Here is a 12,582-nt window from a genome sequence, read left to right as displayed (position 1 = left end):
GGGTGATGAAGTGAACGTCTACAGACCTGTGATTCAGTCTGTGTATTAACATGGTCTACTGCTCAGAAACTTGTCAAATGACTCCAGTCAGCAAAATGAGGCACCAAGAGGCAAACTCAAAGACAAACTGAAGCATTTTCAGAACCATCTCCTTTGCCTCCAGTTACTTTTTTCCTCCTGTAGGACAATTGTAGATACTACCCAAACTACCCCGGCTAATTTTTCCAAGCCAGTCTTCTTTGTGCAACTCAAGAATGCCAAACTTGCTGCCTGAGAAGTTTCTATTCTACTTCTCCTCTGCATTACTGTTCCTTCTAGTGCTCACGTGGATGCCTGGGACTCCTCACTAATGCCAAAATGCAGATGTCACTTCCCAGGAGAGATGGTTTTGGCTGGTCACTTAAGGAGACACCGTTGTGGGGTGTGTGCAGAGCATGCTGAGAGAAGCCTTAGACAGCCCACCTGTGCATCTGTCGATCTACATCGCACAGGACGCTCCAGGCCCTGTGTCAGGTGCTCTTTCTTGTGTTTAATGAGAAACTGAAGACGAATTCCCAGAATACAGCTAGATCCAGTGACCTAAACAACATCAAATGATCGTTCTCTGAGATCTGCTTGGCTTTCTCCTCTGTTTTTCCTTACTAAAATGAAAACATCACCCTGCAAAAGGTTCATGTTTTATCTCCCCAGCCTGTAGCCCATCATAGAGCACACTAAAGATCAGGCATGAGCTATCTAGGACTTTTCCCAAGCACACTCTGGACACACACAGGATGGAGACGCTGTCCCTGACTCCCCACTCAGTCAGTACCTTGCTATAACTGAATGGGTGAAGGGTGAGATTTTGACCATATTGTATGCACACTGTGGCTGTTCATCATTGTGGGGCCCTTGGCATGGCATTTCTTTGGAAATCAGAGGCCTTCCAGCTGGGCCAAGGATGCAGACTGTTGTCATGGTGATATGGTGTTGCTGTGTGTCCCACTTCAGCCTTGGAAGTTACATGGAGAAGACACAGAATCCAAATTCCTGAATCACTGGAGGAAAGCTGCTGGGTGATCACCTAGCTGACGTTTCCAGTGAGACTTGAGGTCTAGCTATGGTGTCAGTAAGTATTTTCTTAACAAGCCCAGCACTTTGGGCCAGTTTCTACAAAGCCCTTGCAGTCTAGATACACATCACTGTCTGCTACTGGAGTCACGGATACTTCCGTGACTGGAGACACAGGTCTGTTGCTCATCTTTTAACTTCCTAAAGCTGTCTTTTGTTCCACAGACAAATCAGAATTTGTACCTAGTTAAATCTGCCAGCCTCAGGCTTTGTGACACACCAAGAAAGAGCTCCTCTATCCCAAGATTACAAAGTAACATGCTCTAATACTTATTTCAGGTTCTTTTCTTTTTCTTCTAAGTGGATCGCTAATTGTCACAATATTTCAATTGCCTATTGTTGCTGGTGATGTAAAAGGCTACTTTCTGTTGTGTTTCTATGTGTTCTTTACTCTGTTCCCCGAGATAGCTTCACCTGCCCCAGGGTCATATTTTTTGAGGGGACAATCTCTGGAGCTTTATAGTTTGTGCTAATAATATAATTACCCTTTTATTATGTTTTTATTCTTCGGTTGTTGACTGCTTGTTCACATTTATTCTCCCAGATAAATTCTAGAGCAAATTAGGTTTTCACCAAAAAACATCCCAGTGTTTTGTTTACTACACTGTGCTTATGAGCTAATTTGAGAACTATTGCCTTTATAATAATGAGCCTACCATTGAGAAATACTACTTATTGCTTATTCTTCTTTTGCTTGCTATAATAAAGGCACACTTTTCTTTACATTAGCTGTCTTAGTTTGCTTCATGTTGCTATAATAAAATACCCGAGGCTGAATAATTTATAAGAAGAGGTTTGTTTAGGTCACAGTTTGGGAGAGTTAAAGTCTAAGACTGACAACCTTAACTTGCACAGCCTGTCCTATGGCCCTTCTGGCTGCATTACAGCTCCCTGGGGCATCTGTGGCAGGGACACTTAGGAGAGAGGTCACATGGTGAATGAAGAACTCTTCCCTAAGGCACAGCTTCCAACACCACCACACTAAGTTTTGGTTGGCAGAAACGACAACACTGACCCTGACATTTTTCCATCTGTGGTTATTCCCAGGTGGGATATGGAGCTTGCTGTTGTGAGGAATCTCCCTGGTGGCTGCTACTGGAGTTTAGATGCAGAATGTCTCTCATATGTGCCCTGTGTTAAAGGCTTGATCTCCAGTCCATGGTGATGGGATAGAGTCTGGAGGGAGGCCGTCTGGTAGGTTCGTCACCCTTGAGTGAGATACTGGGAGTCCAGTCCTTCCTCTCTTCTCTCCTATATCCTGACTGTGAGGTGAAGGATTTGTCACATTCTTCTACCACAAACCCAAAACAGTGACCCCACCAATTAGATCTGAGGCTTTTAAACAGGAAACTAAAGTAAAGCCCTTCGCTTTATCCTTGGCTATCTTCTGAACTTGTTAGAATAACAAAAGTTTACCACTGTTCCCAACCAAAGGTGACTCACATACAAGAAGGTTCTGTATATTTAACTTGTGGGTCGTGACCCCTAAGGGTTACACATCAGATATCCTGCATATCAGATATTTATAATATGATTCACAACAGTAGCAAAATTGCGGCTATGAAGTAACAACAAAATAATTTTGTTCTGCATATTTCCTAGTAGCCAGAGCCTTAATTTTAAAAAACTTAATAGTTAATCATTTTACATAGTCCATCCAAATAGTTCTACCATCCTCAAATAACTGTTTGTCTCTTTCCCTCCACTATTTGAATCTTGTATTTATTTATCTTACCTTGTTGCTTCAGCTAGAAAGCTAATCTCATCCTGGCTGAGCTCAGGGACAGCATCCATCTTGTGTTATCTTTACTGGAAAGGCCTCTCTAACTCTACTATTAAATTCTGTGTTCCCCTTCATTTCTCATATTATTTGTGCTTTATAGCTTTCAGAACTCAGTAAGTTTTAATTAAGAAACAATGTTTAGTTTCATAAAAATGTGCATTCAACATTCATGGAGACAGCCACATGGTTTTTCTCCTTTAACATATTAGTAGAGTGGAATTATGAACAGATTTCCCAATGTTAACCCACACGTTCATGGGACGAAGCCTTACTTCCTCATGGTATGTCTTACTTTCAGTGCTTTTCTGGATCGTATTTGCTAATGTTTTCTCTATAATTTCTTTTCAGCTACATTCATGATCATATTGTTGTTGTCTGAGGCCAATTCCCTTGGAATAGCCTGAAAACCTGATGTGGAAAGTTACAGATCTTCATGAATTAAGTGGCTAACTGAAAAAACTACATGGAATAAAGAAACAGATTTGTGAGATATCTGAAGCTAGTGGCTAAGCCCTCTACTTGTTCACTTGGGCATCACTGCATCCTGTTGATTTCTGGAGCAATGCTTCTTAACTTAGGTCGTGACCCCTAAGCGTCACATATCAGATATCCTGCATATCAGGTATTTACAATATGATTCACAACAGTAGCAAAATCACAGTTATGAAGGAACAACAAAATAATTTTTTCGTGTGGGGGGCTCACCACAACATGAGGAACTTTATAGAGGGTCACAACATTAGGAAGGTTGAGAACCACTGCTTTGGAGTTACTACCCAAGGAGCTGAAGGGGTTTGCAGCCCCATAGGAGGAACAACAATATGAACTAACCATACCCCCAGAGCTCCTAGGGGCTAAACCACCAACCAAAGAGCACGCTTGGTAGAACTCATGGCTCCAGCTGCATATGTAGCAGAGGATGGCTTAGTCAGTCATCAATGGGAGGAGAGGCCCTTGGTCCTGTGAAGGCTGTATACCCTAGTGTAGGGGAGTGCCAGGGCCAGGAAGCAGGAGTGGGTGGGTTGGTGAGCAGGGGGAGGGGAGGGGAATAGGGGGTTTTCAGAGGGGAACCAGGAAAGGGGATAATATTTGAAATGCAAATAAAGAAAATATGCAATAAAAAAGAAGCAAGCCACAAAAAGAGAGAACAAAGAAAAGAAAAGAAAAGAAAAGAGCAGGAAAGAAAAGAAAAGAAAAGAAAAGAAAAGAGCAGAAAAGAAAAGAGCAGAAAAGAAAAGAGCAGAAAAGAAAAGAGCAGAAAAGAACAGAAAACTGGGGCATAGGGAGAGCCAGAGGTCCAGTTCAAACTCATCCTGGTGGATGACGGCAACACCAGAAAAACAACATTCATGAAGTGCCAGTTGCCAGGTGAGTTTGAAAAGAACTTTGTAGTCACTCCGCATGTGGCGTTGAGCCCTTGCGTTCCACTCCAACAGAAAACCCATTAAGTTCAGCATGTGAGACATGGCTGGCCAGAAGACGTTCAGGGACCTGCAGGATGGCTACTATAGCAGTCCAATAGCCCAGCTTGCTATCATGATGTTTAATGTAACATTAAGAGTTATTTACAAGCCGGGCGTGGTGGCTCACGCCTTTAATCCCAGCACTCTGGAGGCAGAGGCAGGCGGATTTCTGAGTTCGAGGCCAGCCTGGTCTACAAAGTGAGTTCCAGGACAGCCAGGGCTATACAGAGAAATCCTGTCTCGAAAAACAAAAACAAAAACAAAAACAAGAGTTATTTACAAGCATGTGCCTAACTGACGGAGAGACCTGAGATGCATGTGTGAAAACATCCCCATTGTGTTACATGGCAACAAAGTGGACATTAAGGACAGGAAACTGAAGGCAAAATCTATTTATTGTCTTCCACTGAGAAAAGAATTTTCAGCACTATGACATTTCTGCCCAAAGTAATAAGTTTAGAAAAGGCTTTCCTCTAACCTTCCAGCTATGCATTGGAGCACCTAACTTAGAGTTGGTTGCCGTGCCTGCTCTTGCCCCACGTGGGATGGTCACGGACCCAGCTTTGGTAGCATGGTATCATCTTGATTTAGAGGTTGTTCAAACAACTGCCCTACCAGTTGAGAATGAGCAGTGAGAAAGTGGAGCTGGGCCTCTGTGTCAGAAGTCTAGCTTTTACAGGCAACTGGCCTGTGATGTCAGAGTATGTGCCACATGGGCTAGCCAAGCAGAATGTGTGCTTTTATGGGATACTGGATGGGTGGATGGATGGATGGATGGGTGGACAGATGGGAGATGAATGGGCTTCCAAGTGAATGTAGCAGTTAAAACATACATTTGGTTTGTGGGGGAAGGGTCATGAGTGGAACTTGCGTATTTAGCTGTTTGGAACACAATTGTTTCCTTCCCAAATTTCAAAGATAAGACTGCTACAGTCACATTGCAATGTTCAGTGGTCAGATCTTGTTCATACCTGTCAGTCCCTTTCTTTTGTTTAGAATTAGAAAAAAAAAAGTTGGATTTCAAATAATCAAAAAAAAAAAAAATTAAAAATGGCACCTGGTGCCAGCAGATCTCCATGAGTTCGAGGCCAGCCTAATCTACATAGTGAATTCTCTGACAGTCAGAACAAATGGTGAGACCCTGTCTCAAAAGAAAAAAAAAGAAAAGAAAAGAAAAGAAAAGAAGAGAATACAGAGGATGATTTAAGCTTTTTGAATTGAATTTAGAAGATGCTAAAGAGGTTTTAAACATGGTAGAAGAGACAGACTCTGACTGCACCTACACATCTGGGTGACACCTCTCTGGCTCCCAATAGGCAGAAAGGAAGTCAGGAGGAAGATTCCATGGGTATTTTTTTACTCAGGATTTTACAAGCATCAAGGATCAATTGCAACATGTAAATTTTCAGTAGCATCTTCATAAAGGAAAAGAGTTCACATTTTAATTTAGAATGCTTGTGTCCTGTTATGATGTAAACGGTTTTTGTTCATTTGTTTTAACCCTTGGTCCCCAGCTGGGGGCGCTGTTTAGGAAGGTTGTGGAACCTCTGGAGACTTAACAGATGGAAGTGGGTCACTGGGCCAGTCCTGACGCTTAATAGCCCTGCCCCATTTCCTGTCTGCTCTCTGCTTTGGGAGTGTAGTTACCATGCAAGCGGCTGACTAATATTTCCACCTTCATGCCTTCTCCACCAAACTCTCAAGCAAAGTTCAGTCTTTCTTACGTCAGTCTCAACATGAAAAGCAATTATTTTTTGCATGAGAACAGATGACATTGTAGAATATCCTTGAGATAGAAAACATAAAAGAGTAGGTTGAATGATATACAATTTCCCATTGAAGTCTTAAACGAGCAGAGGTTCTCCACCTGTGGGTCGCTATCCCTTTGGGGACCGGTCCTTTTGCAGGGGTTGTTATCTAAGACTATTGGAAAACACAGATATTTACATTATGTTTCATAACAGTAGCAAAATCACAGTTATGAAGTAGCAACTGAATAATTTTATGGCTAGGGAGGGTCACACTGAAAGGATCTGTGTTACTGGGTTGCAGCATTACGAAGGTAGACAACCACAGGGATAGAGCGACCTCGGGCTGAGAACTGCCTTCTGCCTGGCACCAATTCCAGGGGGACAGTGGGGAGTTTCAGGTGAGTATCCCCACAGCAGTGTGGTCAGAGCCTTTCTGATGGCCTGGGCTTGCTGCTGAGCACAGTGAAATAAGATAACACAAACCACAGGAAGACGATGCAGAGCCAGGGAACACAGCTCTTGTGCTCACTAACTGGGCTTCTCTCTGACACTATCTTCAAAGGCCAAAGGCTATTTGGCTTACTTTTGCTCCACTAGGTCTGTACTTACAGGGGGCCGAAGGGGAGCAGTCAGGGCATGACTTCATGATCTATTCTGCAGCTCGGAATACTCAGAGACCCTTGAGAGAGTCTACACTTACTTCTCTACCTCAAGAGAACTTGCTCTTCTCAAGATTTAGATTTCATCAGGAAAGAAAGTGGAAAAGGACCACTTCAGAACACAAGCCACATGCTACCTGCAGCTGTTTCGATGCCTCCCCTTCTGTAGAGCCTTGCCCAAGTGCTAATCCGGGTGTGTGAGATTCTCATGCGCCCGCCTCTGATCAGACAGCAGCACAGGAGTCCCCAGCTGCATAAGAATGGTTCACACTCCAGCTGAGGAACCCACCATCTCTAACCACAACAGAACGGAAGCAAGACTGGCAGTGTGCATGCGTGCCTTACCCACAGCCCACATCAGCCCCTGGGAAGGCTTTGTGGGTTTTGTCCTCCACAGGCTTCAGGATGGTGAGCTTCTTCTTGGTGGCATGTCTGGTGCTAATTTCTACTTAGCTGGCTGAAAAAGTTCCTTATGACGTTACTTTCTGCAGGTGGTCTCCATCTTTGCTCCTCTAAGTGCATAAATCTTCCTTTCCATATTCTAGGGTTAGTGTTGCAGGTATATTTGATGTCTAAGAAAGCCTCTTTCTCTCTCTGTGACTGGCTTATTTTCCTTGTTAAAGATGGTGCTGGATTTTTCTACTTGATATATATATATACACACACACATATATATACATACATATATATACATATTAAAATCCCATATAATATATAAAATTGAGACTTCATATTCACATATATATTAAAGGCTGTCTAATATTTCCCCTAATACACACACACACATATACATACACACACACACACATATATATATATATATATATATATATATATATATATATATATGTAGCAAGTAGAAAAGTAAGATTTCCTTTTACTAGACTGTTCTCACTGCATTACAGCACCCTCACTCCCCACCTCCTATTCCTAATGCCACCCTGAATTTTATGGGTACCACCATACATAACCCTTGGAGAGTGGACCACATGTGCTGACTGACAGCTTGAGGAGGGAGGAGGGAGATCATAGAGAGATGCTCTGCTTTCTGGCCAGGACTCCTGGGTGTGTTTTTCACCATACTGTGAACCTTTGAAGAACAAAGGTTGAATCTGTAACCCTTTCTAGATTCAGATAGGGTATGTTTTCCAAGGCTTTCTAAGCACCCAGGCTGCTATTCAAATGTGGTGTTGCTCGGCAAGTCCACAGCTGCTCACTCCCATACCCAGCCTCAGCCATCTTCCACATGGCTCTGCCCTTGTCCTGTGTCTCTCTAGACCCCACTGGCATCACTTTCACATTGTAACTTTTTTGCCATAGATTGTAAGAAATGTGTGTACAACAAGTATCTGAACAAATTGACCCTTCAACTTAATTGTGAGGTTGCGGCAGAAATCAAGTCCTATTCAAGTTCATGTCACCAGGCCCTACTTCAACATGTCATATGACACAAAGCAGCAAACACTACACGATTGGGCTGAATAATATAGAGGGAGGATCACCCCCAGATCGGAGCACTTCCATATTATTATAAGTGTTGAGGCTTGAGTACCATGGAGTCAGGAAGAATAAGGATAGAAAATGTATTATCAAGTTCCTAAGACGTGCCAGGCATTGTACCAGGTGTTATCTCAGCATCAAAGAGGGTGGCTTCTCTATTGATAAGTAATACTTTACATATGAAGTTGTACCTTGCAGTACTGTGGTGAACATTGAAGTTTACTAAAAATAAAAAGAGGTGAACTAGCTGGTTCCACACTGCAGAGCTTGTAAGTGGCAGAGCTAGATTTGAACCCAGGTACTTTGAGCCTGGAGACAAGACTCCCAGTATTAGGATATGCCAGGGTATAGACTGTGTCCAGACCAAGTCAGTTACGTAGGTACTCAAGGAACTGAGGCTCCCCCAAAGCACATGATTAGAACCAAGCCACTATGTGGCAATTTCCTTGCTCTTGGAAATCATTTGAGTGGTGGTGGTGGTGGTGGTGGTGGTTGTTTTGAATTTTGCACATGCAACAACCCTTGGGATCTGGCCTCAAGAGACCATAATGGTCCCGAGGGACCAAAAGTCCTCATGAACAGAACCTGAAGAATTAATAAGAGACCTCAGTCATTTGGAATAGATTTGAGAAAAGCCAACAGATGGAGAACATAACAGAAGGGGTCTCAAGTCCCACCTGACCCAGACTGCAGGGTACAGACTGCTCTAGCAAGGTCCCCTGTTACAACCACTCACTCTGTGGAGCCCCCTTACCCTGGGCCCCGTGCATTGCTCTGTACCAGTGTATGTGAACATGCCTCCTGCCACCTTGTCAGCTGCCCTACCATAAAGATCTCTTCCTCTTTGCAAAAAACAGTGCCAAACTGGCATCCATGTGCCCAGGCGGTGAGCCTTTCTGAATAGTAAGGTTTCCTCTCAGACAGTGGCTGCAACATGGGCAGGAGGTTAACTCTTGGTACATGGCCTCAGAATCAGAAGCAAGCTTTGCTTTGCCCTACAGCCATTCTTCCTCTTCACATACATGGCCTCCCCTCCTGGCCTTGTTTGAAATGGGGGTGCAGAGGACAGCATCCCAGCCACAACACACTCCCTAGATGCATCTATGAGACAGTGTGAGGGAGAGGAAAGTGGGGATATCTACGACACCCCTACATGCCCGGGTATCCTGAGCATATGGGAAGCCTGGACATGCAGGCTCTTGAACTCCAGCCAGTAAAGTTTGTGCTCAGATGGTCCCCATTGCCATCTGTGGATGGAGATGTTAATTTATACGTGATATCTCTTTAGTCTCTCACAACCACATGGGAGAGCTGTTAGCCTCATTTTTTTGCAGAAAAGATGAAGCTTCTGCCTTCTGAGCAGTGAGTGGCCGAACTGGCCTCTGCTTTCAGGTACGTGTGTACCTGACATCCCAACCGGAGAGATCTCTGCTGGCAAGTTTGGCTCCAATTTCACCTTTGCCCCATATGCATGTCCCAACAGGCCTGGGTTACTGCTGCCAAGTTTGTGGGTGAGTTGGTGAAAAAGAATAGGGGAAGGAGGAATGAGGGCACCCCAGGCCAGGAATAGGGAGAGGTGGGGAGGGGAAGGGAAGACACATGTGCCCCCTGCCTGGGAGAGAAGGATGAGAACCAGGAACCTAAGAAAACTGTGTCAGGGGGTCTTTAATGCAAAGCCACGGAGGCTGAACCTGGGTGAGGACTCAGTGTCACCAAGACACCTTTTTGCTCTGTGTTCCAGCAGCAGGCACAAGATCAAAGAACCCTAGATGTCCAAGTTTCCAGCCCCAGCCTGAATATGTGCCACAAACCCAGAGTCTGTTTCTGGTCAAAGGTGCCATTTGGGGTAGATAATAGAGGCATACTGGGGATGTCACTGGTCAGAGGTTCTGCCCTGGGTGGGACTTTGGCTCCTCCTTTCCTCTGATCACATAATCACAGCTGTGCAGTATGGCCTTAAAGTAGACCACATCCACTTTTACCTCTGGGGCCAAGCAAAAAATGAGTTTTGTTCTTCCCAAAGAGTTCTCTCTTGCTCTTGGAGCAGATGCAGGCCTGCTCTGACCAGCTTTGGAGCAAGTGATTCCTCCCCAGTGGTCACCTGATGCAAAAATCTGTTTTAGATCTGCAGAGAGTGATGGGGAAGCAGCTTGGAAGAGTACCCAGTACAGGGGAACTTACTCCTAATTCCTGCCTTAGAGAAATTTACCAATCTTGACAAGAACAAAAACCACAAAAAAAGATGTCTCTTAAGGCTGGGGAGACAATTTAGTTAGCAAAGTTCTTGTCACAAAAGCATAAGGACCTAAGTTTAATCCCCAGAACCACGAAAATGATAGGTCCAACACTGGGGAGGCAGAAAGAGGTGGCTCTCCAGGGCTCACTGGCCAGCCAGCCTAATGGATAAGCCACATGTCAGAAGGCACCCTGTTGCAACAAGCAGAGCAGGCTGGTCTTAAGGAACAACACAAAAGGTTGCCATCTGGCCTGCACATGCATGAACATACACATACACTGCCCACCTGTGTACCCAAATATAAATATGCACACATACAAAATGGTTCTTCTATTAATGCCTATCTGTCACCATGTGTCCACGCTTATCATCTGTAATTAAAATAAGACAGCAGAGACAGCCACTAGGAGGTGATGACTCAGGTGTTTGTCCTGAGACCTAACTGTCTTAATACTCACTAACTCACCTGTCCTCAGAACTGCAGACAGAACGAAACCTCATGTTGCCGGGTACTCTGTTGATTGAGAGATGATGGTAAAGCTATATCCATAACCCTTAAAACTTAGGATTCTAAAATAAGAATACTCGAACACTGAGCTCACCTTTCAAGGTTAAGATGAACTGCATACCAAGGGATGAAATGGCTAACCGTGTTTGAAGAGTGTACCTGTGACAGTCATGTCTAGATAGGACACAGGGAAAATCTTTCAGTCTGGACAAACCATACACAGGAGCTTCCAAAACCCCAGGTAAGAGCAGACATCAGAATAATGTGTATCTACAAGCCTTGGTCACAGAAGCCAGGGGCTGGAGGCCTGCAAAGACTGCACAGCTGTTCTAGCCACAACCTGTTCCACACGGTACACACAGATCTCAGAAGGAGTGGGGAATTGGGGCAGACCCAGGGAGGCCTTCGGGGGGGGGGGCAGCTGGGTGCCCAGAGGCCTCAGCTGCACCCCAGTGCGACTTTAGACAAACCACTGCCTCTCTTGACCTCAGGTTTATCCCCTGTATAAAAAAGGATATAAAGGTCACCTGTGCCTTTCCCTTTGGTAACCTGAAACTATGAATATCCTTGATAGAAGAAAGTCTCCATGTGTAGCCTAAAAGAGGCTATTTCCATCACCACCTGTTTGGTCGGAACTCCTGCTTGTTCCTGCACAAGCTGGGAAACCCCATGTCACCACTCCTTGTCTGTGTATTTCCAGCAACCCACCCAAGAGTTCCCACCTTGAGCTCAGTTTTTGACCATATATGGACACAATCCTAGCTCCTGGCTGACATATCATCACTCCTTGCCTAAGCTCTATAAAACCCCCTTGCTTTTGACCAGGAGCACAACTCCACTAACCTCCTGCTCTGAGATCGGTGAAACCATCCAAGAGCTATCTCTCAATAAACCTGCCTTTATATTCTTGATTTGGCTTGAATTGGCTTATTGCATCCACAGAGAAAACCTATTACCTTGAGGCTAAAAGATTTCAAGCATCCTTTCAATCTAGACAGGTAGGAGAGGTTCTGTCTGTAGAAAAGTTTTGATGTCAGGGTTCAGTGGAGTGCAGACCACCACGGAAGGCAATGAATGAAGGCTTATGTGTTAGAGATACTCACTATTCAAGTTGTCTTCTCATTGAGGGCCTATGAACAATTAACCTAGCTGACTCTGAGAGCACACACTGAAGCCAGATCTACCAAAAATGACACAGTGGCCCAGTTTCCTGGAGAAGGACCCAAGCAGGCCCACGGCAGAGGCTGAGCACCACAGTCTCTCTGGACTCACAGGAAATGAGAGCCCCACACACTTTAGCCACAAGATGCTTTTTCGTTCTCTGGAATACATACCCATATGCTTACCTGTAAGTCCTGCCCAGGAGACATCTGTCACCAACTCCTGTCCAAGCTGCCAAGTGACAGCTTGGGTTGGAACAAAAATGCAGACCCTGCTGACATTTGAATTAGGTTGGGTATCTTCTGGTTACCACATCAAGTCAGAGCTGAGGACCATCTTAGAGATCTCTCATCTCTCCTTTTGGGGTTGGGGGCCAGGATTGAATTGCAAGAACGAACTGCAAGAAAGACC

At 44.5% G+C, this 12,582-nt stretch overlaps 1 pseudogene; it reads left to right on the top strand.

The window, feature by feature from the left end:
- The first annotated feature begins 3,114 nt into the window (after window positions 1-3,114).
- On the top strand, window positions 3,115-4,991 carry LOC110297937 (annotated as a pseudogene).
- Window positions 4,992-12,582: the final 7,591 nt, after the last annotated feature.

Source organism: Mus caroli, chromosome 7 (genome assembly GCF_900094665.2).
Source record: "Mus caroli chromosome 7, CAROLI_EIJ_v1.1, whole genome shotgun sequence".
NCBI lineage: Eukaryota > Metazoa > Chordata > Mammalia > Rodentia > Muridae > Mus > Mus caroli.
The sequence above is the reverse complement of the archived record's forward strand: the minus strand, read 5'-3'. Positions and strand labels throughout refer to the sequence as shown.